The sequence below is a fragment of the Cupressus sempervirens genome, chromosome 6 (genome assembly GCF_028749045.1).
Source record: "Cupressus sempervirens isolate cs-2001-9-10 chromosome 6, ASM2874904v1, whole genome shotgun sequence".
NCBI classification, from domain to species: Eukaryota; Viridiplantae; Streptophyta; class Pinopsida; order Cupressales; family Cupressaceae; genus Cupressus; species Cupressus sempervirens.
This window is the reverse complement of record NC_143123.1, coordinates 244,196,040-244,220,322: the sequence shown is the minus strand read 5'-3', so window position 1 is coordinate 244,220,322 and position 24,283 is coordinate 244,196,040.

Sequence of the window (24,283 nt, the reverse complement as noted above, 5' to 3'; positions counted from 1 at the left end):
TATCATTTCTCTTGTGGCTTTTTCAATCCATTCCTTGGATGGTTTTCTCAAGTTCATATGATCAAAACCTAATGATATAGTGCATACCTTGTCTAATCATGATCTTCATCATCTAAAAATACTTGTTGATGATATCACTAATAGAAATTTCTTTGACTAGCTACATCATTTTCATATTCTTCTAGATCAAATTCATCATAGTCATCACATTAATTTACCATATTATATCTAACATCCTCATTACCTTTCTCCTCCTTTCCCTCTTCATTTTGTACTTGCTAACTTGCAAAAAATGACTAACCTAATGTACACCAAGGTACATCATATGTCATATTGACAAAATTTCTTTACAGAGGGTCAAGTCTACCTTTATCCTTAGTACTTTGAGTTGGATTGGGGATAGGATTTCCATCCTTCCACTAAGTGCTATATGGATAATTTTTCATTATAGGATGCCTATTATAATGGTTGTAAAACTAAGTTATCACCATTATTCTTCTTATTGGCATTATTTTTTGATGGATTCATATTCTTAAGAAAATTTAATACTTGACTCATGGTGTGCTCCTCAAGATTTTTACCTATTGTGGGCCTATCACCTTCTTTCTTGGATTGAAAAATTTAGGGTCATCTCTTCTTCCTAGCTTACTAGATGCCTTTCTATTAGTCTTAATATTAACTATCATCATGTAAGCATCTAATAGTGTCTTAGGATCCTTATCCCTTAATATGTATGGCATCTTGCTATAAAAAGCATTGAAATGGTTAGTGAGGCATACATCTTCACCAAGTCTCATCACTTGGAAAAACTTATACATCCACTTTTGAAACCTCACATTGAAATCAAAAGCGGATTCATTTTGATTCTTTTTAATGTTTTTGAATTCATTCAACATGAAACCAACATTGGTATTATCTCGATACTATTGTTTAAAAGATTTCTCCAATTCACTCCATGAACTAATGCTATCATCAAGTAATCTTTTGAACCAATCCTTGGAATCCTCAGTTAGTGAATGCATAAACAACTTCAAGATCACATCTTCATGGTCCACTTCATAATTATTGTCACAAATTCTTGCACCCTTTCCTAAAGTATTACCTAGAGGTAGCCCCGTGTAATATGGAAACAATCTAAAAAGTATGAGACTTTGCAACTTGAGATTGAATCTTTGGAGAAGGTCATATTCCTTACTATCATGGTGCACCTAACTACTCTTTGAGAGAAAAAGGGAGAAGGAATGCATGAAAGAAAACTACCTAATCATATCTAAATGGGGTGATACACCAAAATAGTTTGTTCAACCTTATTTCTGCATAACAATGCACTATTCATCAACATATTCTCAAGATACACTAGTTCAGCCTTTGTTTCAATCCAATAGCCACAAATAGATCAAAAACCAAATGAAAGGCTACAAGGAAGGAACTTCACTCTATAACATATGAGAAAAAATAGATATTGTTGTAAAAATTGAAGGATAGAGGACAAAACATCAACAAATATAAGAAAGTTTTTCACTTATACTAATGGTAGAATGAGGTAAGGATGGAGAATACATTCATGCATAGGCAAAAGGAAAATTATAGTAGCAAAGCATAAAATTCAATACTAATGAATCATAAAAAGGTTGACTCTAAGAAGGGTTACAAAGTTTTCTTTTATAGTGCAAGCATAACTTAGATAGCTTCTACCCTAAGACAAAGAAACACAACTACATTTAAGGTTGTAGAGAACAATCACTGCAAATCTGGGGAAGAATCTAATCATGGTACACATCTAGATGTAGAAAAATCATATCTATTCATCAAAAAGAACCCTGAGAAGATAGAAATGGTGGCCATTAATACTTCAACTAAATAGTTGGATAACCAAGTGGTGATGGAGTGTCTCTTTAAACTTATTAGGCATGGGGAGCATCAAAGAGCAGTTTTAGGTGACCAAAAGATTGATTTGTCATTAAGAAAGTTGCTTCTTTTTTTGTTATCAATGTGCTAAGTTTGATAAATCAGCAAGTCAATTGGGTTTGACCATAAAATCCACCATGTGGCCTAATTTTGTTTAAATATTATTCCACCCTGTCTGGCTTCTAAATTCAAGTTGAACTATTGATCATTTACATTGCACGAATTTGCCACCTTTTCTTCAAGCTTACCTATTATTTCCTATTGACTTTTCAATCTAGGCCCATGAGGACATGTGTCCACCTATCATTATGTCACTATGCATAATGGCCTCACATATTTGGTTAGAAACATAACAATGATGCTCGATCCACCTTCAATATGATGGTGGTCAAGGTAAGTCAATAAACCAATCCACTTTTGTGAAGCACAAATCAAAATTTGATATTTGTTACCTCATCTAACAACTCCACTAGCCATAAAGAAGGAAGGCCCACCTAAGACATGTGGCACATTGTTGCTATGTCATTAGGACTTTTGGTCATGCAACTTCTAATAATGACAAAGTAATAGCTATAGATATTGGAAGATCGAATGGACAAGAAGATGTGGGTCCACTGAGATATTTATAATATAAAGAAACCCATAGACTTTAGGACATAAAATATAACCCAAGGTTTTAATTATCTTCTATAACATTAGAATTTTTGAATTTTTGAAAACATGACCATTTGGACATGTTTGACAAGAAAAACTCAAATTATGGTGAGAGGGAAAATATGGCTAATAATAATCATTAAGCATGTCTACAAATGCTCTTAGGTGCTCTTCACCAGTGATGGCATTGTTGCCTAAAAAAATTATAACCTTATCTCTAAGATCATAAGAGATAGGATGTGGGAACCTAGGGATGCCTGGAAATGACATCTGTCTATACTTTTTCATGTATATGGGTCTTTTCTAAAAACCAATAGCATTTGATGTACTTGTTATTGTTTCTTGATTTTGGACAAGAATCTAAGGTTGTTGTATTTGTTAAACAACATGGATTTGAGTATTGGTCGTAGAAGATAAGGCAGGGGCTGACTGAGAGACATTTTGGCTTGGTATCATTGATCCACAAATGGGAATAGAAGGTATGGCTTTTGAGGACATATTTGGCCATGAAGCTAATAGAAAATTGGTTTTAATAAACTAAATTTTTCTCCTAGTTTCTGCTACTTGTGCTTCATTTTCAATTTTCTCATGCTCTTTAGCTAAATTTTCCCTCTCCTTCTTGGCCTTTTTAAAATCTAAATCTAAGTTAGACATGGGAGGATTTTTAGATTTGTCTAAGATAGCTTGGGGTTCATTTATTTGGATTCCTATAAACTTCTATTTTCCTTTATTAGAAGCTTTCATAGTCAGATCTATAAGTTCTGGCTCAATAGGTTTGTAGGGTTGAACTTGGGATATATAAAGACCTTCCTTTTCATTTAGGAGTTTTTTTTGCTCCTTCACTTTAGATCTTAAACCTTCAAAATCTCCAAATATATCAAAATTTATTTTGGAGGATCTCTCTTCCAAGTTCTTGTTCTGCTCTTTCAGAGAAGCCATTCTTTTGAGCAAGTTATCTCTTTCAATAAGAGTATTTGTGGTTATTTTCTCTTTTTCTTTCTCCAAATGAATACATTTGGCTTCTTCTTCAAGAACCCTTCTTCTAAGGGCTTCTACCTCAAAAAGTAAATCATCATGATCTATGGTAGTTGCTTTAGATTCTACAAGGTCATCCAAATCTATTAGGTTTCTTTCAATTTAAGGGATTTTTTGAAGATTTGGTCTATTAGATTGAATACTTCTTGATCTAAGGCACCAGTTCATCTCTTCCACAACATTGGTTTCAAAAATAGTATCTCCTATAGATGATATCATTTTATCTTGATAAAACATCTCTTCATGATAAGGCATTGTAAAAACATTACCTAAGAGCCTAGTGGTTTCAGATTAAGAACTATGAGTTGAAATCTCCATCTCAATTGAGGGCTAGTATTGTGGGTTGTCTCTAGGTTTCCAAGTATGACTAGATTACCCTTTCTTTTTAGGCCATTTTTTTCTACAACCCTTTGGTAAATATGTATACTATGGGATATTTGGGTTTTCTTTTACATAAGCTCTCATATTTTTCCTCTTATCAGCCATCTTTCACTTTTAATATAAGCACTAGTAACAAAACTTAAGACTAAGTCATCACCTACTAGGGGAAAAAATATTTTATTTTAACTAAAAGATGAGGAACTTTTACAAGGGATCTTTTCTTGAAACATATCTGACAAAAGGGACCCAACCCTAATATATTTTATATTGTATACTTACAGAAAAATAACTCTATTTGGCCAATAAGGCATGTTGCAAGCCTTCTCTACATCACCTGTCTTTTGTGGTATTGGATATTCTTTCAAATTTTCAAGGTTTGGCACTCAGAAAAAACCAATACCCATGCATAGACTTACACGATAATAGAACTATGACAGCAGATAAGGAATTACATCAGAGATTCTAGAAATTCAAAGTTCTTTTCTAGGTTTGATCCCAAGTAGAGTTCTCATTTTGTTGGTGTTTTAAAACTACCATGCAACAAAATACCTGATACCAAGATGCAGAAGACAAATGTTAGTCTAAGGGTTAGCTACTTCCTATATTCAACTAAGAATTCTTTAGATGTAAACCCAACATTAACAAAATCATAGAGATTCTCAACACTTCAAGCTCTACAGGGCTTATGTGGGTGCACCTTAGGGATGAAATGATAGGATGCTTGATACTTCCTTTACAATTTACTCACTAATATTCTTTTCTTCAAAAATAAATCCCCTATAGTAGAAAAGGTCACAATTCTTCTTGAATTTGCAAATAGCTCTTGATTACAGTAGCTAACTATGACACATAAAGAACTATTCCAAACAAGTGTTGACTAGTAGTTTTAATCTTCAAATAGTAAAGTAAAATTTGATTTGATTTAATTTTATGATTTATGCAACCCCATGATTCCTTCACTATGCAATTGAATAAATGATCAATTCCCTATCAATTGGTATTTAGAGTCTACCCACTAAAACTTTGACCTAATTAATTGCCTTACAATTAAATATATCAGCAATGAACCCTAAACCCCATTCTTATGAATAAAATTCTTATATGACTATAAATCCTACCAATTTATTGAATAATTTACTTAATTCTTTGAATTAAAAACAATAAAAAATTGAGATACAACCTATTCTAGTTGCAATAAATTTCATGAACCTTTCTCATTCAATCCCAACATAACCAACACATAAAAACAAAGACAAAATTTAGAGAAAACAAATATGGCAAAACATTCCTTTTCTATTAATTCTTCTTGAAAATCATACAATACTGGTATAAACTTAGAAATACTTCAAGACATGACAACTTAACATTCAATGTTCACTTGTATTCTCAAATTTTCAAATGAATACATCACAAAAATTTACACAAAGATTGACTAGACTAAATGAAAAATAGCATAACACTCAAAATTACATGGATTTTGGACCTCAACTCCACATCTTGAAAATCCTTTTATAGGAAGGATTGCAACAAGCTTCAGATGGGAGGACACATGTCAAAATCCTAAAGGAAAGTAAATACAAAGATATTTATATTTTATTACAATACAAAACATTCTCTATACTTGATCAAAATTATGGATTATACTTGCAAAATTGGAAAGTGGCATTCTCAGCAGGTGTTTTTAACAAACTTCTTTTGTCTTCAAGCTTCTGTCATTGTCCTTACCTTTTTCTTTTTTTTCTTTTTTCCTTTAATTGCATCCTAACTGCAATGTTTGCATTGCTTAATCACTATCACCAAAAGGTAAGGCCTTTATATCTACTATGGCCTCCCAAATAGCAATATCTATATCAACATCTAGGTAGGTTGCATTTTTAACTGTATCTAACTCATCAAGTAATTTGCTCCATTTAGCATTTTTTATTGCCTTCAGCTCAATAGTTATTTTAGACATATCTATTTATATTTTATAGATTATATCAATCATATTATATATTGTTATCATACTTGCTTCTTCATTATAATAAGCTAAAAACCTGGGATGATCAAGAATATAATCAAAAGAAGATGACCACTCTACCCAGTCTTTAATCTTTCCATCACTATCCAAAATTGTGGGCACAAAATTGGGTGTACTTGCAGCAATTGTTGTCATCTTATTCTCGTTTAGGTGCATTTTGCAACCAAAGAAACTATTTTGATCCTTCACTTTATTGATCATTTTTCTAGTGTTTACAATGGTTATCTTTGGAAAATCTTTATTTTGTGCTAGCACATGCCCCAAGTTATCAATAAATGGATTATATGGCTCCCACATAGTGAAAAGTAGAGATAATAGAACAATAGCCTTTGAACATCTGTATTTTTCTCCTTAGAATACAAGATAGCTACTACGCACATTCTGAGAGACTAGTTTTAGTGCATTTATTTATGCACTAGTAGGTTTTTGATTGTTTTGTTTTCTATCTCCTTGCTTGCTTCCAAATCTCCCTCATCAATTTTCATTGTGTGGCTTGATGCCTCCCCTATTTCATTTGCTTGGCCTTCTATCTGCACACCTCTATCATGGATCTCTATAGTAGTCTTAATAGTATTCTTCAATGCTGCTACCTCAATTTCTAGCTTGATAGTCTTTTCTTCCAAAGAAAATGTATTTTTCATTTCCTCTTCATAGCTCCTCCTCATTTGTATGTATCTTTCATAAGCTCCTTCTAGTTGTAATTTTAGAGTATCCATTTTGCTCTTACCCAATAGGTCCACTGAAGTATGCATTCCATAGATCTAATCACTAGAAGTAGAGTGTATATTGTAGAAGATAATACTCCCTATTTGGGATTCCTTGATTTCCATCAAAGCTTGCTTCTGGTCTTCTGGAACTACACTCCATATTGCCATTGCCTAGACATCTATATTATATCCATAGCCTCTTAGCTCACCAAATTGATTTTCATCCTCAAATATGATAGACTTATCCTTTCTTCTCATTTGGTCTAGTTGGAAAGAAGAGTTTATATCCTATCTAGGGAAAAAAATCATTCCACTTCTTCTTACCAAGTCCCTTGCTTCTTCTATAGTAAGGGTTTCAAAGGCAAGGTCATACTCCTGTAATTTTTTAATAAGTTCACCAACTACCTCATAAGAGTCCCCTCACTTCATCTACAAAGACAATTCATTTTTCTTTAATCCCCTCATGAATCTAGTTGCTTTTATGATTCTATCAGCAGTCATTTGAGCTTGCAACTATAGATTCTTGGCCCTTTGTTCATCTTCTAATGCTTGAGATACCAAAAATCTTCTTCTAATATCATAAAAATATTTACTACCCCTTGGAAAAATTTGGAGGGCCTTTTTTTGAGCTTTGTGTGGAACTTCCACCATATTTTGTCTTTTATTTATTTGTTCTACCCATTCAGAGTTCTCAAGAATGTCTTCTTCGGGTTGATCTTCTCTAGGTTGATCCTCATCATCAATGACCTCAACAACAATGTAATCATTTGAATACTCAAGGTCAATCTTGTTTCTAATTTCTTGAGGGACTTGTGATGCTAACTCATCAAAGTTCTCTACACACTTGTCCAATTTAAACTAGTAGTCTTCCTAAGGATATTATCCCTTGAAGGATGTATCTTCTTTTCTCATTTCATGTTCACAATTAAAAATGTCTCTATATCATCCTTTCCCTGTAGATATCTTCACTCAACCTATTAGCAATGACATTCTCTTCCCACATAGGTTTTGTAGGGATAAAATGATATCATCTCATACTTTTTAATGCATGTCTAATTAAAGTGCAAGGGTCATAGGTTCTAGCTAGTCTAGTTGGCAATTTGTATGCTCTTAGATGGGTGCCAGTTTCCTCTATGGAATTCTTACCTATTTAAAACTCTCACACCTTGGTGCATCTACATAGAAAGGTCCCTTTCTTCACCAATTTCTTTAAATACTCCATATTTAATAAAATTAATTGCCAAAAAAATTCTACAAATTGTACCCTCTCAGGGACAAATTTAGGCAAAATGTGGGGTGTTGAGGGCATCCATAGTTCTAATGATAGTATATTCTTTAAACAAAAATACACTTCCCCAATCATGTGTCAATTTTTTACTAGCATCAAGCACATTTTGGGTTTTACAACCTTTCTAATACTCATACGAATTCTTTCATTAGCTAATTCTATCATTTTAAAGACAAGATAAAAAAAATCATTATAAAAAGAAATAACATTGGAGTATGGATAAAACCTTTTCCATACTCTTGTCCACCTTCACACTGGTAACTTTTCTCCCCATTCTTATGTGGACTCAAAAAATATTTGATCAAACACACTAGCATTCTTGAACATGATCAAATGCATGATCTTTGAGTAATGTGGGAATCTAAAACTCTCCAGTTGACCTTGTTAGAAATAGTGATCTCCTCATGTATCCTATCAATTATGTATGCGACATAATAATACCCAACATTTGTGTTGGGATCTTGAACATTCAAAGCCATGACATAGTGTCCACCCAAATCACTCATGGTTCCATCTGAACCTAGGACCCTATTCAAGCCAAATATAGTATTCTAAAAATACCTTTGGAAGAATTCAAGAGGCATGATCCTCTCCACTTCTTTATTCTTTTGAATCTCTCCCTTGATTTTATAAAACAAATGGATATGTCTTGTGATTTCTCTACCCATGCAAAAATTATTATGGTTTTCAAAATTATCAGTTAGCTCATCCACCTTAATAGGCAATACCATTGGGCCTCCTAGGTCAAATGCCTCAATGAATTTATCTTTTTCTAAGGCCAAGAAGATGCTTCTATCTCTCCTATGAAATGATTTTTTGACCACATTATAGCATCTAATTAAGGCCTTCACTAGGTTTATATCAACAAAAACCTCTAGCATGATTAACTTGCCCAAATTTCATACCCAAGGATTTTAGATGATACCTTCTCTGTTCTATTTTTGTAAAAATACCAGAATAATTCATATCCATTTCTATTACGAACTTCTTCATCTCTACAAAAGACATATGGATCCCTAAAAGAATGATCATTTCCAGCTTGTGCATTGATAGAACCAAGAAGAATGTGTATCCATTCCTCTACGAATGAGCTAGGGATTTGTGTTGGTGATGTTGGTTCTTGAATTATTGCTTGTGCAATCAACTCCCCCTCTTTCTGAGCCATTTTTGCAAATAGTTCAATCAACTTTGTATATTGAATGCTAAAAATTTATTGAAAATCACTCTGCAAGTCAAATTTATTGAGAAAACTCAAACAATTATGAAATTAGTAAAGGAAATCTTTGTGTCCCTCAGAATTTATTTGTTTCTGCAATGGTAGTGTGGCATCAATGGCATTTAGGATTAGCACATTCGAAAACCTATCAATTTTAGAAAAGCTGACAAAATCTATGCTTTTTCACACTTCGTACTTCCAACTCATGTTCATTTTATCTAGCTTAGAAATGGCTATTAAAATTGATAGCTATGATATTGCAAAGGCAACCTTATCACTGCTTCACTATGCTTTCTTCTCTTTTCTCATTTTTGGCTATGACCATGCAAACAAGGTTATTTTCACTATCTCGTAGCTTCACATCTATCTCTCTAACTATTAACTTTGGCTTATGGTGGTGTGATTTCCCTTTATTTATTGCTTCACAGCTTGTTTTCACTTTATCCTTCTGACTGCAATCTGGTGATGACTGCTTTATTTACCATTTTGAATCCTCAACACAGTTTAGATCCTAACACCTTTTATTTTTGCAATTTTGTGATGCTTTATATATTTACTCTATCGCTCCCTTGCAACTACTAGTAATGAAAAAAAATTTAACTGTGCAATGTTGCATAAGCATTTATTTTGACTTCTACTTCATCCTTCGTAGCATCACAACTCAATATTCTAATTGTCTTTGACAACTTACAAAAGTGTGATCAACAATCTTTTTGCTACTCCATGGCTTAAGATATTATCAAAAAATGGAACCATGCAAAGATATGATATCTTTTTTAAACTATGATGTTATCCTTTGTTCACAAGGTTGCAACTTGACTTCTTAACCATAATTCTTGACCTGCGAAGATGTGATCATGAGCTTTTCGTAGTCTCACAACTTTGGTTCCGAGTTAAAATTTGACTCAAGAGATGTTGCAATAGTCTAAAACTATAAATGTTATGAGTTCTTTGATCACTCCATCACAACTTAATCTTTCACTTTGCTTCAAAACCTTTGCAAAAAAGTAATGAACATTTTGTTCTAACTATTTTTTGTCTTTCACAGCTTTGTGGCTTATAACCTCATATTCTTTCTTAATCATGCAATCATGTGATGACCCTTTTTAAAGTTGTTTCTTCTCCATTTCACACAGTCGCAACTTAAAATGTATTCATTGCTTTCTAGCCTACAACCTTGCAATGACCTTTTGATGCTAATTGTTTCCTTCATTGTATCATCTCCACTTAAAAGTGTTTAAGTCATCATTGGCTTGTGATCTTGATCTTTTCCTTATTTTTCTTGTTCGCACCTCTAACATAGATGTTGACATAACCACTTTGTAGCCAAGCTAAGTTGAACATAAGAAAGTTCACTTCCTTGCAACCTTCAAGATGGTTAGTGAGAAAAATATTGTGATGTTGCAATTAAAGAGATTTTGCAACTTCACAACTTAAAGGATATAAAGGTCAATGAAATATGAAACAATGTCAACTTGAAACTAAGGATATAAACTAAAAGCTAGAAATTTTTTGATATCCCTAACTTAATGATTTCAAATCAATTTTTGAATGGACTGCATCAAAAAAAAAAAAAAAAATTCCTTGGGGTTTTTCTATGAGGGTTACACAAACTTCAAAAATCCTATGCGAGGATAAACACAAATTTTTCCTAATTTTAACAAAATTTCAAGCAAGTGAAAATCTAGGCCAACAAGCTATTGTTGCATTAGGTCAAGTTTTTTATTAGTGACAACACCTATTCAGATTATGTATGGTTACCAAGCTCTTTGATCAATCTCCAATATTTGCCATGTAATTCAGTGGTTACCAAGCTTCACAATTCCAACTAAGCATTCTAGTGATTACCAAGTGAATTCAAGCAGTTTGAAGTTCAGCAGTTCTTACAGAGCAGTTCAGTGGTTATCAAGCTTCGTAGTCTCTACTAAGTCATCAATTCTTATGAAGAAAAGTTAGTGTTAATTGAGTGATGAGATGATTAGTGTTTACCAAGTGTAGGCATGGTAAACGTGGAATTCAGTTTTTACCAAGTGACATTGTATCTACCGAGTCACCATTGTGTACCAAGTTCAAAACTATGTTGAAGTGATTAGTATGGACTGAGCCTCTACTTCTATCGAGTGCATGATAATGCCAAGTAATGAAAGTGGACCCCGTTTATCATAAATTCACCAAGTCATTTTTCAGAACCTGAGTATCTACATTTGGGCCAACTTTGTAATATTGGTGTTAACTTGTGTATTGGCCGACCTTGTAATTATGTGAATTGGGTTGGTATATATGTAATGTATTGTATCATACCCAAGAGTAGTAATTTTGATATAAGAGAATGAGAATGAAATGATAGGCATGCGAATGTGAATTAGCAGCAGAGCAAAGTGTATCGCAAGATCATATCAGGAGAAGTCAAGTTACATCTATCACACAGAGGTGATCAGTATTTCAAGGATCTCAATTAGCAATTTAGTTGTAAGTAAGAGATCTAATGTTTCATCTTAATAGGTTAATCAACTACAAATCCTTTAATAGGGTAGAATTAACAGTCTTTTCTTTAAATCTCTTTACTAACTGCATACTTCATTGTATGTTTGTAAAACCTTTAACAAGGTGGACCTAGCAATCCTAATTGCTCCTAACAAGGCAGATCATTAGAAGTGATCATTGTAGGCCTTAATAGGCCAAATTTATGCTACAATATTAAATTTTTGTGGGTATCATCCCCACCCAAGTTTTACATTCTATTTGGAACGTTTCTGGGTCAAAAAATATTGTATTCAAAGTGTTTTATGCTTTCAGTTTCTCATGCATGCAGTAGATTAGATCTATTAATGGTAAATAGATTGTGTTATTAAGTAGTGAAATTGTTAAAAGTTTTGAGGTTACTGATTCACCCCTCCCTTCTCAATAACCTAGCTAGTCTTGATTATTTCCAACAGCTATATTTTGTATACTCTCCATTTCTCTCTTATTTTTTAGACTCTTTCTTCCCACTTTTCATTGAGAACCAATATCTACTTTCACCCTGGGAGTAACCAACTCTATTTTCTTTCTTCTAGATGATACCCTAGTTGAAGATACCAAAGAAGACCCTTTCTTATTATTTTTATTCCTTTTCCCAATCTTTTGTTTCTTGTCTTTTTTTAACATTGTTACTTCCTCTTTCTTGGAAAAAAATGTTTGGGTTAGTTTTAGGAACCGTATCTACCAAAAGTTGTTCATCAAAGAAATGCTCCAAAATTGGAGGGTTGCCCTCCTCTATGGAATGCTCAAAACAATATTCCCTTATTTTATCTAGATCACCAAAATCATTCTCTTGAATTTCCCCTTCTTCAATGTCAACCTTCATCCCACTATCATCCTACATCTCTACATTATTCTAGGATAGACGATATGCATGATCCTACACACCCTACTATTATCCTACATCTCTACCTTATTTTGGGATAGATGATATGCATGATCCTACACACCCTCTTTTTCTACACCATTCTTTAATGGGGTAGAAGGACTAATATACTCCATCCTTAGAGCTATATTACCCTCTTTACCCTCAAATCCCCCATCATCACCATTACCATATTTTCTCATATTCATGGGATTTTCCTTCTCAAAGATATTAGGTTTTCCCTACTTAACCTTTGGTTTCCACACCATTTTTTGAGTTTTCTTCTTTTTAAGTTTCATTTTTTTATTTATTTTAGGTTTCTTAGGATATTTTCTGGCATAGTATCCCAGTTTCTTACAACAAAAGTGGGTATTTGGAATATCTTCAAATTTAATATCTTGTGTCCATTTTCCAAGTTAAAAAAAAAAATCCACTTTCTAGGGAAAATATTTTAGTTGGGACACTTTAACATAGATTCTAGCAAACACTAACTTTGACCGGGCTACTATCATATAGTCTATAGCTATCAAATCTCCAAAAGAACCAAAAATCACTTTCAAGATATCTTCATGCTAGAATTCCAATGGCAGCCCTAGTAGCCAGACCCACATAGGCGTTATTAAGAAGAAAGCCTCAGACAAATCCAAGTTTGGTTCCAATTTTTGAACTGTAAGGGAGCTTTTTCCAAGGTACCAAACCCCACATAAAACCATATTCAAATCCTCACTATAAGTGAAGATAAAATAAAATAAACCTATTGACATTGCCACAATGTTGACTTGACCCCGACAATTCTATTTCCTCTTCACCATATTCTTCAAAGTATCAATATCTAGTCGGGCCCATACAAATTTTCCAGCGAGGGTAAGTTCCATTGAAGATATCAAATGGTCAACAATCGGGTCCAGAACAAAAATATGGAAATCACTTTTTTTTCCAACAAGATTTTGAAGTGGCAGGGGCAAACAAGGGCTTAACTATTAGCTTTTTAACAAAAAGTGAAGACCACTTCTTGCCTCTAGCATCTTCAACCTAACCCTTCTAAACAACATCATATGGTACCTCAAAATCCTAATTCACCACATGTGATGGATCCCCCCCTCTAGATTGCCCAAATGGGACTCCAACATTCACAAAGTCAAAACAATATTTTAGTCAACTTTTTTTGGTCAACCTTAAATCAATCCTTCTCCTCCTAAAAACTCTTTACCAACTAGTCATCCTTTTTCTCCTCATTTTCCTCTTGGATACCCTCTTAGTTGTAGGTCTCACCTCCAAAACCATTACCTACAACCACCTTCACTTGAAAACTCCATTCAAAAAAATAGTTACATACATAGTGTTAATGTGACTTTGTTAAGGGTAGATATATTGTTAGAGATATAGTGCCATTTGATTACCAAGATTGATTAATTGCAAAAGGAAATAAAGGTGGTTGAATTTGTTTTATCCTTGCCATATATGAGAATTCTAGATGTACTAGAAGAGCTAACCTATTTGTTATGTTGATAGATAGTAATCATAGAGCACATAAATAAGACATGGGAGAATGATATATAGGTCTTAAAAATGAATTAATTTTTGTGTATAACATAATATAAGTTGTCATATACTTTATTGACAATACATTCTTGGTTTTTGTATCTTTTTTCATACGTTTTTCATTGTTGTTAAAGGGGATGTCATTGGTTGGTGAAAATTTATGAGATGTCCCAAGGAACATCCATGAGTGAGATGTTAAAAGGGGATTTATATTTGTCAAGGAGAGTCATTTTTTTTCTTGTTGATTAGAGATACAATTTTGTAAGTGTTGACACTTAGTTATTTGTTCACTAAGTGTTACCATCGATGCCAAAGAGGGATATTTTTGGCACAATGATGAAAATTCTTGAGCCAAAGAGCATGAAGTATTGAAGTGGTGTTTGTGTGTGTAAAAATTGTACTTGCAACTACAACACAACACTTCAATAAGTCATTATGTAAAAAGTTAGATCAATCAAATAATTTTTAAAAATAAGCATGATTAGCCAATCGAGATGGCTTATTGCCTCCTATTGAATTCAATTGTGATTTCTCTCATATTTCTAAGTTATCATTGACTATAGACACTATTAAAATGAAGGATTTGATATGTATGTAATCTACAATATTTTTTTGTATTTTTGATCCAATAATATGAAATTGATATAGATGAATCAATGATGAACTAAGAATGAAAGCAATGTGAATAATCTATAGGATATGAAAATAGTAATATAAAAGAAATAAAAAATCAATTATCCAACATGATGTACAATATCTCTAAAGAAAAGCTTGTAGGATATCTTTTACCCTTTAATTACACATGAGAAATAAGGAGAGGAGCCATAGTTTTATAGAAAACCTAGGAAAATGATGGTCAACATCGATTGAGATGCAATAGATGAGATTAATCCAAAGATGAGATGAATCAAGTTAGACATGACATTAATTTGACAAGATTCTTTGAAAGATGAAAGTTGATTTTTTAGAAGATAATAGAGATAATGGTTTTTCTCTCTATTTTCATTATTTAAATTATGCAAACTCATCTTTTAACTAAAACTTTGTTTTTATCTTCTTTTATCAATTTTGAGGATAATATAAATTATTTATCTCATTTAATTAGATTTTATCAATTTTTGATTATTTAATTCAATTATTGATTTTTTAGAGATTTAATTCAATTTAATCGAATTATTTCCTTTCTCATGTGTACATGTAAAATGGGTTCAATTTAATTAATGTGCTAGGAAATTGAATTAAATTAATTGATTGAAATTATTTAATTTCCAATCAATATAAATATTTTGGAGTTAAATATTTTTATTATTATTGCTAATGTTGATGATTTATGAAATTTGATGTTTAAATCAAATTAATAATGGAAATTGAAATGCTTTTTGGTTAGGACTTCAATGATTTTTTATTGATATTCAAGATTAGGGGCATGTAATTTAGAGTACCAATTTTAGGTGATTAGAATATTTTCCTTGCTAGAAAAAAAGCATAATGGAAGTGATAGATTAACCATACTTATAATGGTTTTGATCAAATAGATCAAGTTACTAGGTGTTCAGTGTATCGATGATACGATAGTTATTTGTGGAATAGCTTATTAGTGGTTAGATTTTGATGACTTGAGGCTATGTTGTTCATGTGGAAGAATTGAAAGTGTCATATTAATCTATGTTTGGAATCATATCATCTAGTTTTTAATACAAGAAGATATCTAAGGAATAGAGCTAGTGTTATTGACTATAACAAGGCATCAACAAACTAAGTTAAATTGATAAACCGGTAGAGAAAACATCAAAGGATTATTTAATTTATTTTTGAATTATTTATGGATAAAATCAAGTATTTTTAAATGGTTAATTGACATGATCTCTCATTTATTTGAGTTGTTTTGGATGCTAACTCAACAACACATTTTAGGTTTTCCACTAACATGAAGAAAGGTCTATAAAAGGAGATGTAAATAATAAATGTTAGGGTTGTGATGCATGCATGTGATTTGAGAAGTTAGAGAAGAGGCATTAGAGTATTGCAAAGGTATATCAAAGTGTTGCATTGAGAAGAAGATTAGTAGATCTATCAATAAGTGGGTGTTATTATTAGATCATCATTTAAGGTTTTACTCAAGGAAAATCCTAATGGATTTCTAGAATAATTCCCTTAACATGGTTACTCCTAATAGGAAAACAAGATCCTAACAAGTCTAAAGATTAAATCCTATACTAAGGTTACTCTCAAAAGGAGTTTTTGAATCTGTTAACTAGGTAGCTCTTGATAGGGATTTTATAATAGCTTTTATTAGGGTTATACATGATCTTAATTAGATATGCCCCTAATAAGGTGATGTACTACCTCTAATAGGTAATCCTTATTACTATAGTAGTGAGACAATATGGGTACTAATTTACACCATGTTTTTTCCCCTGGCTGATATTTTCCATGATAAAAATATTGATTTTCTTTTGTTCTACATTGTGGATGCTTCATTTTCTTTAATTTTATGTTATAATCTCACTTTCATGTTGGTTGTTTTGGAAGTTTCTAGTAAGGGTTTTAAAATCTATAGTTGCATTTATTCCCTTCCCCCCACCCACAATGTCTTATCATAATAATATAACATATCATATAAAGATAGAAACTATTTCTTGCAAACATCCTCTTTATTGTCCTATTCCTCCATACGTGTATATTTATGTTCTGATAGGAAGTTTAGTGACCAAACTATATTTTCCTTTCTAGACAATGAATTCCTTAAGTACAAATTAGAACACATAAAAATTAAACCTAAATGAAAACCATATCCCTCTTCATTTGTCTTCTTCACATTCAACAATAGATTGTTCATGAACATTTTACAAACATCCATCTTTACATCCACATTAATCCTTTTGCACACCATGAACATAGCTATAGATGATGTTGAACCTTCATAATTTTTAAATTTCACCTTATAAGACATGTCATAAAAAATAAAAAAAATATGATAGTTTCTTCTATAAAGAATTATTGAATGTGTGTAAATCCATTCTAAAATCTATTAGGGCTTGTAACTCATCATATCTTACCAATTTATTTTCTAGTACATCTCCCTCATTGCATAAATTGTAAGTAATTTCTCTAATTATCACTTTCATCCCTATGTAAGGTATGTCAGCATCAAATTTTCCTCATTAAATATACTCAACATAACTACTATAAGCTCTAAGTTGTTAAACCCTAAAAATGCACCCTAGATTTCAAGACCTAATTCCTTGACTTTCTACATCCTATCCTCTAGAAAGACAAATTCCAAGTCTTTAATTGTTCCATGATTGTCAACTGAATAATATCCCTTCCACCTTTCTTTAAACTTTCATTAGGAGTATCATATTTGTGTATCATTACTAAATTTTTAAAAATTCTCTACTTCTTCAAACTACTTTCAAAAAATTAATCACAACAATGCTCAGTGATTCCATAAATATTATTTTATAAGGCATCATTTTCATCAATTCAAAAATCTTCTTTGAATTTATTATAGTTTATTTTATAATGCCGTTTAATGTAATTTTTTTTTGTTATCAACTCATATTAAATGCATCATCTAATTTTCCTTATCATTCATTCGGTGCTTTCTTTGGCAAGGGAGATAAAAATTAGTATTTGCTCCATGCTCCTTTTAAGCCAAAGTGTTGACTTTGATAAGTATTAAAACTAGTGCCCAAATCCAACACTCTCAAATTGTTGTTATTAATTACCTTTTTCTTTCATTCCTTCTTATGATTTTCAATCACTTATATTTTCTCAAAATTTTAAACAAAACATAGTTTTTGATATGCATAGTTTGGTACAGTGTCTAATATATCAACATTTATGATATTTCCAATTCTTCTTTCCATGACTTTTTTTTATATTGACTAGCCTTATGTCCAAATTTATGACATACATATTAGGTTCCATGAAATATATTGATTATATTACAATCTTGTAATTCTACCTTTTAATTCTTGAATTATTTCTCTTTATGATCAATATTTTGGCATGTAAAATATTGAACCTTCTTCTTCACCTCTCTCATCTTATTACCAATAAATTTATTACCAAAATTGTTGCATATATAACTGTAATCATTAAAGATTAAAAAAATTGACCAATCAATTAGCTTACAAGTTCAAAAACTAAGAGGGGTGAATTAGTTATTCTTGAATAACTAGTAAATGAATTCTATCTATTGGTAAACTAAACATGCATCCATTTCTACTTAATATTTTAAGATCAAAGCACACAAATACATAATTAAAAGATAAGCATTACTAAGAGGAGGTGAATCAATTACTCCTACACAACCAATAAAAAATTTCTATATATTGCCAAACAAAACATGCATCCAATGCTACTTAAAATTTTTAGATTAAACAAAACTAGTACACAATTAAAAGATAAGTGTAACACCCAACCAGCTGTAATACCCCAAAATTGGCTCATTGCCATGATCACCAATTCTAGTCTATTCTGATCAATTCTAAAGACCTATTCTAATAGGCAATTCTTATCCTTATTTTTGCTACTTGACTTAATTGTCAAATGTAGAAAATCCTAAATCTGCATTAATCAGACTACCTATTTAATTCTTAAGTATTGACTCATATTAGTCACATTAAACCTATTTGATTGAGATTTATTTTAATTCAAAGTGTTTATACTTTAATCAAATTAAATTATATCCTAAGGCTAATGTACTAAGGAATTAAAATATTTAATTTAATAATTATGCCCACTTTAATTAATTGAATGAAATTATTCAATTAAATGAAAAAGTCATTTATGAGGTCATATCTCACTTTATTAAATTAAATAATATCTTCAAAATCCTCTCTTCAATTCTAAAATGGAAACTTTGAGTGAGCTACCTCTTGAAATTAGAATCAATCCAGTTAACGTGCTCTCACACTTATGAAAAGTTTAGTTAAGTACTCATCACACTCAGATTTGAAACAATTAATTTCACCTACAAAAGGAAATTTCCATCTTAACTGAATCTTCTATCTAATCTTAATCATTCATCAAGATTGATCCTAATCATTGATCCATTCTTGGATTCTATTTAAGGGGCTCTCAATCCCTCATTACAGAGGTTGGATTTTGATGCTATTGAATTTCTGTCAAACTGAATACTCATTTCTATAGCTTTATATGTTCTTTTTCTTAATATCTTAATATCATCTAGCCTAATAATGCAGACGTCTAGCTTAGTCTCTTTTATTGGTTAATAGAATAAGTTGCCTACATCTCATTCTAAGAGCACATAGAAAAAATCCTTCTAGTTAGAAGGCAACAAGTTATTGTATGCAGATTCATCTTAAAATGAACATGGAAGGGTTCATCCAAGAGGTCCACCAATGCAACCTATTGCCTTCTAAGTAGAAGGATTTTGCCTATGTGCTTCCAAAATGGGATTCAAGCAACCAGACCTTTCTAGAATGAAGTATTTATGCAAAGTATCAGTGTGCAAGTAATCTATATGATGTGCAACTTATTCTATTAAACAATAAAAGAGACTAACCTAGATATATGCATTATTAGGCTAGATGATATTAAGATATTAAGCAAAAGCACATATAAAGCTATAGAAATGAGTATTCAATTCGACAGTAATTAAATAGCATCAAAATCTAACCTCTGTAATGAGGGATTGAGAGCCCCTTAAATAGAATCTAGGAATGGATCAATGGTCAAGATCAATCTTGATGAATGGTTAAGATTAGATAGAAGATTCAGTTAAGATTGAAATTTCCTTGTGCAGGTGAAGTTAACTATTTTAGATCCGAGTGCGTTGAGTAGTTAACTGAACTTTTCATAAGTGTGAGAGCATGTTAAGTGGATTGATTCTAATTTCAAGAGGTAGCTAACTCAAAGTTTCCATTTTAGAAATGAAGAAAATATTTTGAAGATATTATTTAATCTAATAAATTGATATATGACCTCATAAATGTCTTTTTTATTTAATTGAATAATATCATTCAATTAATTAAAGTGGGCATAATTATTAAATTAAATATTTTAATTCCTTAGTACATTAGCCTTAGGATATAATTTAATTTAATTAAAGTATAAACACTTCGAATAAAATTAAATCTCAATCAAATAGGTTTAATGTGACTAATATGAGTCAATACTTAAGAATTAAATAGGTATTCTGATTAATGCAAATTTAGGATGTTCTACATTTGACAATTAAGTCAAGTAGCAAAAATCAGGATAAGAATTGCCTATTAGAACAGGTCTCTAATGGGTCCTTTGCACAACAAGGATTTGGTGTTGGATTACTCTTCATAACGCCACAGAGATATTCGATACACAAAGCAAATAAGATTATGTTTTCTTGTACAAATAGCATTGCAGAATATGAGGCTTTGATTAATGGCATGAAAATGGTAGCTGAATGGAGAGTGGATCAATTAGATATCTTTGGGGACTCTCAGCTCATAATCAACTAGGTTAATGATGTGTACCAAACAAAGGATGATAAATTGACCCCTTACAAATGCATGGTTGATGACCTGAAGAAGTATTTTGCACACATCAGCTTCCAGCAAATTCCTCAAGTAGATAATAAAGTAGTAGATGCCATGGGTACTCTGGCCTTCTTATTATAGATGCCTGAAAAATGATCTCTGACATGAGTTCCTGGTGGAAACTTAACACTACCCAGCCTATGATACCCCTCATTCTAGGATGATATTTTCTATTGTAGGACAAGACTCATCTCGCTACCATTACATCAATTCCTATCTTCATAACCAAACCATTCTGGATAGTCTAACTCAAAATGTGAAATGCTACCTTATCCATAATGCTTCATGGTATGTAATTATTACTAATGAGTTGTTTAGGAGAGGTCTCAACGAAACACTCCTTAGGTGTCTAGAACCCAAAGAGTCCAGACGTGCATTAATTGATGTTTATGAAGGCATTTGTGGATCCCACTCAAATGGCTTGACACTAGCTCGCAAACTCATTAGAGCTAGTTACTATTGGCCTAAAATGGAGCAAGAGGAAATTAAGTATGCCAAGTCCTGTAAGAAGTGCCAACTCCATGGGAATCTGATTCACACTCTAGCCAAGAAGCTTATTCCATCTACCATAATATGGCCATTTCAACAACGGGCCTTTGACGTGGTGGGTCATATTCACCCAACTTCTTCTAATGGACATAAGTTCATTATCACAGCTATAGACTACTTCACAAAGTGGGTAAAGGCAGTACTTATCGCAATAGCAAATGGAGAAATTGTAGGTCCTTTTATCACAAACTACATCATTTGTAGGTATGGTGTACCATCCTCCATCATTACTAACAATGGAGGATAGTTCAAAAACCAAGACCTCAAGGAGTTATGCAAACGATTCAAAATCACACAAAATTGGTCTTCTATCTATTACCCCTAGGGTAATGGTCAGGCAAAGGCATCCAATAAGGCAATCCTCAAGATCCTCCATTGCATAGTCAACAAATCTGGGAGGGATTGGCATCTCTAGATTAATCTAGCCTTGTGGGTGTACAGGACAAGCATCAAGACTCCAACAAGTACAATGCCCTTTGCTTTGGTTTATGGAGCGGATGTTGCACTTCCAATAGAGGTTGAGATTCCTACCTTGAGAATCTCTATGAAAGGCCTAATTACTGATGAAGATTACAAAATAGCTCAGCTTCAAGAGCTAGTGCTACTAGATAAATGTCGACAAGTGGCATGTGATCATCTATGAGCTTATCAGTAGTGAATATCAAGAAGCTACAATAGGAAAGTTAGGCCACATGACTTCCAACTATGTGATCTCATCTTGAGAGAGAATCCTAAGAATCAACAACAATAGGTTCAAAAGGGAAAGTTCAAACCAACTAGCTTGGTCCTTACATAATCACTGCAATGTATGAATCTAGTGCTTACTAGCTTTCTATAGCTGAGGGAGAAGTGCTCAAAGAACCTATCAACACTCTCCACCTAAAGAAATTTTACAGCTGATGTGATCTTAAAAGCTCTCTATACATATCTAAAAGTCCTTAAAAAATTGTTACCCTGGTGAAATCCTAGCAATAGGCACCTTGGTAATAACAAAAAAATACAAAAATACAAAAAAATTGAAAAACAAGAAAGTGTCATCGATGAAAAATTGAAAACAGGCATCATGGTAGCAAAAAAATGAAAGCCCTGCCAAGAAGGTGAAAACTTGGTAAATAGGTGCCTCATGTTCCCAATGCTCCATCTTGTAGTGCATCTTCTAGCTCCCTATATAGTTGATTTCCTTTTTTTGTCCTACTTTTCTACTCATGTATCCATGGATTGAGTCTTCTCATGACTTGAGGTCACTACTCTCTAGTGTCCTACAATCTCTTTCATGATAGTCACTAGTCATTTTGGCTGTGTCTACCTATTGTCACTAGTGTCACTCTTTTTGAGATTCTCCACATAAAATCTCTTTCACAATAGTCACCAATCATTTTTTCTATGTCTACCTACTATCTCTAGTGCCACTCTTTTTGAGATTCTCCTCATAGAATCTGTTTTGTAACAATCACCAGTCATTCTGGTTGTGTCTACCTACTATCACTAGTGTCACTCTTTTTGAGATTCTCCTCATAAAATCTCTTTCGTGATAGTCACCAGTCATTCTGGCTATGTCTGCCTATTGTTGCCAATGTTACTCCTTGTTGAGATTCTCCTCATAGAATCTCTTTCGTGACAATCACCAGTCATTCTGGCTATGTCTGCCTACTATCGCCAGTGTCACTCCTTATTGAGATTCTCCTCATAGAATGTCTTTTTTGATAGTCACTAGTCATTATGGTTGTGTCTACCTACTATTGCTAGTGTCACTCATTGGAAAGATTGTCCTCATAGAATCTCTTTTGTGACAATCACCAATCATTTTGGCTGTGTCCGCCTATTGTTGCCTATGTCACTTCTTGTCAACATTCTCCTCATAGAATTTATTTTGCAATAATCACTAGTTATTCTCAGCTACATCTACCTATTGTTGCTTGTGTTAGTTTTTAAGATTCCTTTATGGAAGATCTCTCTTGCATTAGTCACCTGCCATTCTGGCTATGTCTATCTACTATCATTCAATGCTCTTTAGGTGCTTCATCTTGAAGATTCCTCTCTTGATCTCAGTCACCAGTCATTCTAACTGCATTTTCCTACTATTATCACCCTACTGAAGAGATTTCTTTCATCCATGTTCTGGACATTGCCACTTGACATCAATCCCAAAGACATTGAACTTTTTTTGGATATGCTAAGAATTTTCTTTTTTTCTGTTTCGTTTTCTTTCATCATGCCTCCTCGAGCAACTCAATGATCTCATTTTTTACTAGACAAGTAATGACTGGGGGCATAATCTTTTCTTTGCTTTCTATTTGCAGTTTAGTACCAGTAAGTTGACACATTCCTATAAAAGGGGTGTCCACTATAAGAGCCTCCATCTCGTATTGGATAGTCGAGTGTACCTCGACACCTTTTATATAGATACATCAATAATGTTGGTTCTTCTCCTTTCCTATTGGAGTAAACTCTTCATGTTATAGTACATATTGATACTCGTCCTGCTAAGTAAACGTATGGGTCACTGTGCGTATATCTACCATACTTTTATCTCAGGTTATGAACATAAGGGTCATTACAGACAAAATATTTACTGATTACTTAGCATGAGATGGATCTCTTATGTGTTTGGTGTGCTTGCATGAAAGCAACATTTTGGTCATCCTAGTGTTTATGCTTTGATGATTATGTTAACTTGCTACATTAAAAGGGACAAATAATCTGGTTATTTTGGCTTCTTGTGCCTCGAATGCTTACATTTCATCCTAACAAAACTAGAATAGATGTCCTATTCATATTCTCATGATTTCAATATCTGTGAGAGTTGTATGACATCTAGGATTTTGGTTATGTTCTTTGTGATGATAATTGTTGAGGCTTGGTAACTAGACCTAGGGTTGCATCTAGCATAGGATTGCATTACTCGGTTCAACATATGATTTGATTAGAAATTTACTTTCACCTTCTATGATGAGGGATTCTTAGTCTCTTCAACTTATCATGATTCTTCATGACTACACAAGCATTTGATTCCTTGGTTCATCCTCTCGTGCTTCTTGATTAGATACGTG